Source organism: Schistocerca piceifrons, chromosome 6 (genome assembly GCF_021461385.2).
Source record: "Schistocerca piceifrons isolate TAMUIC-IGC-003096 chromosome 6, iqSchPice1.1, whole genome shotgun sequence".
NCBI classification, from domain to species: Eukaryota; Metazoa; Arthropoda; class Insecta; order Orthoptera; family Acrididae; genus Schistocerca; species Schistocerca piceifrons.
In genome coordinates this window covers 84,223,685-84,229,684 of record NC_060143.1, presented here as the reverse complement: position 1 = coordinate 84,229,684, position 6,000 = coordinate 84,223,685, and the positions used below count along the sequence as shown (strand labels likewise).

Sequence of the window (6,000 nt, the reverse complement as noted above, 5' to 3'; positions counted from 1 at the left end):
ACCCTCCTTCCTCCGTTCCTCCTACTCCTCCTCCTTCGTCCGCTCTCTTTCTGCGCCTCTCTACGTCTCTGTCCCGCCGCATTCCTCTGCTGCCGTGTGTGTGTACGTACGTGTGTGTGTGTGTGTGTGTGTGTGTGTGTGTGCGTGAGGCGGCGGTGTGGGCCCGCGCGCGCCGGCCGCCGCGTCAGTCCAGCGGGGCTGTGCTGCTGCCTGGTTGGCTGGTTCGCCGGTCGGCCGGTCTCTGCGTGCAGCGGCTACTGTGCGTGAGTCTCCAGTGGCGCGCGCGCCCGCTGTCTGTGCGCCGGCGTCGACACGCGGCGATCCTCCTGCGACAACAATAACAACAACAAACAACCGCGAGCCGGCGCTGCTGCCGCGTTTCTCGTGTGCCGCGTTCTCTCTGCCGAGGTGGTGCTACCGCGTCGAAAATCAGTGCGCGTCACATATTTCCGCATCGACTAAAATACAATTTTTTTTATCATTGCTCGAGAAGTGACAGCGCAAAGCTGCCTCCACAGTTCTTTCTCCACACTGTACCTATTTGACTTCGTGTAGTGTTTTGACCGCAGTGATTACTGGCAATTGTGACCGACGAGGTGGAATGACAAACTGTGAGGATATTTCCGTACGCCGACCGTCATTCGAGGACCACCAGCACTGAAGAATATTTTCCAAGCGTACTAACACAGCTGAAAGGTAAGTGAAATTGTACACCATTTTTTTCTCCTTCTTTGTCGCAGGAGCGTCAGCCTTCACCCTAATCCAGACATTTATCGGCTCACAGGCTTTGTATACTAATTCATTTGCTCTAAGAAGGACTCGATAGTCATCCGGATTAACGTGACCATCGATATTTTCGTTAGAAAACCTCGTGGTCACGACCGGCGTATGAACTCGGGCGCAGCCGGCTTGACCGAACCGTGTCACAGGAGTGAGGCGAAGCGGACCCTGGCCGCGTTTTCCGGTCATCTCGCTTGTGCCGATTCCCGTCGGAGCGGCCGCGGCACCAAGCGGGATCTCTCTGTTCGCGCCTCGGACGCCGCGGCTAATACGGAATGCGTACGCAGTCGTCCATGCAGCTTTGTGTCGTGGTGGGGGGCAATGACCCCGCGTATTAGGTGCTGCCCTTCTGTGCCGCAAACTTTCTCTCTCTCTCCCTCCTTCCCTCCCCCCGTTTCTCTCTCTCTCTCTCTCTCTCTCTCTCTCTCTCTCTCTCTCTAGTTCTTTTTCTCTCCCCCCCGTCGTTCCAGATAGAAACGTTTGAAATGTCAAGCGTGAAACTGAGATAGTCTCTCAGGAGCGCAGGAATGTTGTTTGGCCCGCAGGAGGCCGACGTAGCACCTATGCCTGCGTCGCATGTATGCTGCCTGCTATTCAGCTCTCTTTACTCCTTACAGAACCGCCTTGCTCTGCGAATTTCAAAGTATCCAATAAGTTTATAAAAAAAATGTATTGCAATATGAGTTTATGGCAGTGTGACAGATACACTGCGATAATGTCATGTGGGAATTTAGCAAAACTCAGCAGCTTTTTGTTTTATTTTTTATTTATTTTTCGTATTTGACTTCTTTCTGACCGTAAGATGCGTTGTTTAACATTCAGTTACCTCTTCAAAATTAGCTTACCGTAGTTTTCCTTCACACAGCCTTCGTAACAGGGCACTACTGCTTTAATAGTACCTGAATCACGTCATCCGCCCAGTCATTACCGAAATACAGAAAAAGGTTTTTCTGCAAAACACGAAACGTTTTTCTCTTTGCGTTTACTCAGTCGTATTTAGATACCTACGCCCCACTGTGTGAGGATTCCACGTTACTGCTATATTCCTATCATATATATCTTAAATTTACAGCTCGCCATTTATGGTACGCGTAATGGGTAACAGCACGTCGTAATTCCCTGCCTTAACCGCGCTTCTTAGTGTATGTATATTGTACGTGTGACGTCTATTACATGTGTGACGTCTTTTGTCATATTTCCCTATCTTAACCGCGTTTTTTAGTGTATGCGTATTGTATGTGTGACGTCTTCTTGCTTTATTTATTTTATTTTTACATCTTCCACTTCAGCGTTCCCCTGGTTTCATTAAAATACATTAAGAAACTTATGTAGGAGTAGGAAAAGCTCGTTCAGTGCCGTCCATTTCTGTGTCAATTTTCGAAACTTAGGTACACTGAAATGGATAAAGGCCTAAAAAAAAAAATAAAAAAAAAATGTCAGTGTGTACAAACGATAACACACACAACACACCAAGAGATGCCGCTAGGGCAATAAAAATCACACAGAATATGGTACATAGTTGTGAAAGAGGTCTGGATAATTAAAAAAAAGACAAAATAAAATAGAAACAAGACAGAATTCAAAGCGGATACAGAGAAATCAAACTTTATTTTGCAAACGGAAATAAAAGAAACTGCTGAGGTTATCTTATTTTTATCGTGAAGATATTGGATATTCCTAAAAGATTTATTTCTGACGTCAAATGACTGTCAACTTATGCATGATTCTGTTCTTCGTGTATACGGTATGACAACAATTGACAACACGCTATTTTTCGTGACGTAGAGTGTGCAAGAACGCCATCCTCCGAGTCAATCACTCGGAGGAGTTTCGGAACCTGAGCGTCATGCAGACGATAACTTTCCTTTTGCTTTGTTTTCCTTTGACGCCAAGCTCTCATTGTTTGTTGTTCTTGGTAGTTCATTCGTTTTACATGAGCAGATGTGCAGTTGCAGACGCTTTCGTATGTCAGTTTTATAGCTGCTGGTGGATGTTTGGAGAGTTTCCCACATGGCGAAAAAATAAAGTTCGCCAGTTATTTCACCGAGACTGCTGACAAAAAAAAAGTACAAACAAGTAAGTCTGAACATGCCTTGTGTTCATGGTGTAATGTCGGTATTAGATCTAAGGTACAGGACTACTTATTTCTGATCTGTGTTCCTACATTTCTATACTCTTCATCAGGGCGATTTTTTTTTCTTGTTACTCCAAAGCCGTATCTTTCGTTGTCTCGTGTTTCCCAATCATGTTCAGTACATATAAAATTCGGACTGCTGGTACAATGACACGTTAAAAAACTTATACCACTATTAAATGCTCCCTGATGTCAATTTTATTTGATAACCAAGAGTACGATACACATACTTCTGGTTTTACCTCACTGTTTGTGACTAATTTAAAACGCGTCGGCCGGCCGCGGTGGTCTCGCGGTTCTAGGCGCGCAGTCCGAAACCGGGCGACTGCTACGGTCGCAGGTTCGAATCCTGCCTCGGGCATGGATGTGTGTGATGTCCTTAGGTTAGTTAGGTTTAAGTAGTTCTGAGTTCTAGGGGACTGATAACCACAGCTGTTAAGTCCCATAGTGCTCAGAGCCATTTGAGCCATTTTTTAAAACGCGTCGAGCGCTACAGGAAGAAAATAACTAAGGAAGTACAGCGATTAGGTCAGCTACTTAAAAGACGTAATTCCTTCCTCTTAACTATATCTTGTCACAGCCGACATGTACAATAAAGCAACTCCGAAATCAGATCATGGGTACTTCATCCAGCTAACCGACTGCTGTGACATTCTCTTCCAACCGCGTGACTTAGACGTCTCTATGGAGGGCAGTCTCATTAACACACCGCTGTCGCGAACATTTTTTCAGATTTCGAACCGCAACAACAGTTTTTCCTACATGTTTACCTCAGCAGTGCCATGATGTTGCGTGCCTTCCAATCCAGCCCCCCAAGAAAGGAGAAATTCTTTGGAGTGCCAAATCTCGAATCCAGGTCTTGCACGTGGCAATCAGTCCCACTGAGAGCTCAGATGACTGTAGATATTATGGATACACACGCACTTTTTTTAACTATTCCCATATTTAACCATGCAATTTTTATCTAAAAAGGAACGTTTCTAATGTGTAATTCATTTCTCAATCATTGAAAATTGAATGTTCCCCGAGTTGGACGCTCTAAGTATAGGGAAACGGACCTTGTTTACGGAACATCCTGGGACTCGTTTCGTCTATGGAAACAAGAGGAAACCTATGTGCATCAGGACGGTCGGAGGGAGATAGACGCTTATCCCCAAAAAAATGTTCAAATGTGTGTGAAATCTTACGGGACTTAACTGCTAAGGTCATCAGTCCCTAAGCTTACACACTACTTAACCTAAATTATCCTAAGGACAAACACACAGACCCATGCCCGGAGGAGGACTCGAACCTCCGCCGGGACCAGTCGCACAGTCCATGACTGCAGCGCCCTAGACCGCTCGGCTAATCCCGCGCGGCGCTCATCCCCAAAACGAACGCAGTGCCTCCGCCATTCCACCGTTCCGATCTCTTTCCATTTTCATCTAGAAATTGCCGTCCGTTCGACAAAGTTCATGCAGCTTACGCCTTTGCTCTGTCTTTTCCTCAACGGCATTAACTGTGTACATCAGCGGGGTATTAGGAAACTCAGAACTGATAGGGGAGGCAGTCAACGAGGCTCTACGGCATCAAACCTGTTTTTTTATTATTTATTTTATTTTGCAGCAATACATGAAGTTCTCGCTCTCCTACCGGTAAAAGAGAATGGTTTATAACTGCAGCAAATTCTTTTTGCTGGAAGTTATACCGTTTGCCTCGGTTCGAAAATAGGTCGGAACGGTAATTACAGTGCGACTAAAATAATGTTCAGGTTACACACTGAAAAGAAAACGGTTCAAGTAAAAAATGAAGGCCGGCCGATGTGACCGAGCGGTTCTAGGCGCTTGAGTCCGGAACCGCGCTGGTGCTACGGTCGCAGGTTCTAGTCCTGCCTCGGGGATGGATGTGCGTGATGTCCTTAGGTTAGTTAGGTTTAAGTAATTCTAAGTCTAGGGGACTGATGACCTCAGACGTTATGTCCCATAGTGCTTAGAGCCATTTGAACCATTTTTGAAAAAATGAAGTCATAGGATCAGTTGATGATTTCTCGTATTTGGAGGATGACAATGGGACAGGTTGTAAAACACACTGAGGTGACAAAAGTTATGGTATACCTCTTAACATCGTGTCGGGCTTCCTTTTTCCCGGCGTAGTGCAGTAACACAACCTCGCATGGACTCAAAAAATCGTCGGAAGTCCTCTGCAGAAACATTGAGTAACGCGGCCTCTATAGCCGCTCTCAATCGCGAAAGTGTTGCCGTTGCAGGATTTTGTGCGCGATCTGACATCTCGCTTATGTCCCACAAATGTTCGTTGGGATTCATGCCGGGCACTCTGGGTGGCCAGATCGTTGGCTTCAACCATCCAGTACTTTCTTCAAACCAATCGCGAACAATTGTCACCCGGTGACATGGCGCAATGTCATCCATAAAAATTCCGTCGTGAAGCCCATGAATGGCTGTAAATGGCTGGGATGAGTTGATTTAGGGGAGGAGACCAAACAGCGAGCTCGTCGGTCTCATCGGATTAGGGAAGGATGTGGAAGGAAGTCGGCTGTGCCCTATCAGAGGAGCTGCAAATGGTCTCTGAGTATCTGAACATAATTATTTCCAGTCAAAGATCGGTTCAGTTGGACCAGAGGACCCAGTCCATACCATGTAAACACAGTCCGCACCATTATGGAGACCCACCAGCCTGCTCAGTGCCTTGTTGACAACTTGGGTCCATATCTTCGTGGAGTCTGCGTCACACACGAATCCTGCCATCAGCTCTTACCAACTGAAATCGGGACTTATCTAACCAGACCACGATTTCCCAGTCGACTAGAGTCACGAGCCCAGTAGAGCCCTGCCTCGTGATGACTGGGTGTTGTGTGATGTCCTTAGGTTAGTTAGGTTTAAGTAGTTCTAAGTTCTAGGGGACTGATGACCAGAGATGTTAAGTCCCTTAGTGCTCAGAGCCATTTGAACCCAGTAGAGCCGCTGCAGGTGGTCGCCTGCTGCCGCAGCCCATTAAATACCCATATCCTGTAGTGGCAAACCGGTCAGAGCGCAGTACTCCACTACTTCCTTACCATGAAATGGGAGATTTGAAAGTGGTACGATCGT

General features: G+C 46.4%; 1 protein-coding gene across 1 annotated transcript in view; it reads left to right on the top strand.

Moving 5' to 3' along the window:
* The first annotated feature begins 256 nt into the window (after positions 1 to 256).
* Positions 257 to 6,000, top strand: part of LOC124802540 (protein expanded) — a 490,537-nt gene continuing 484,793 nt past the window's right edge. The window contains exon 1 of the mRNA XM_047263399.1: positions 257 to 696. The gene's annotated coding sequence lies outside the window, so the exon portion shown is untranslated. The remainder of the gene's footprint in view (positions 697 to 6,000) is intronic.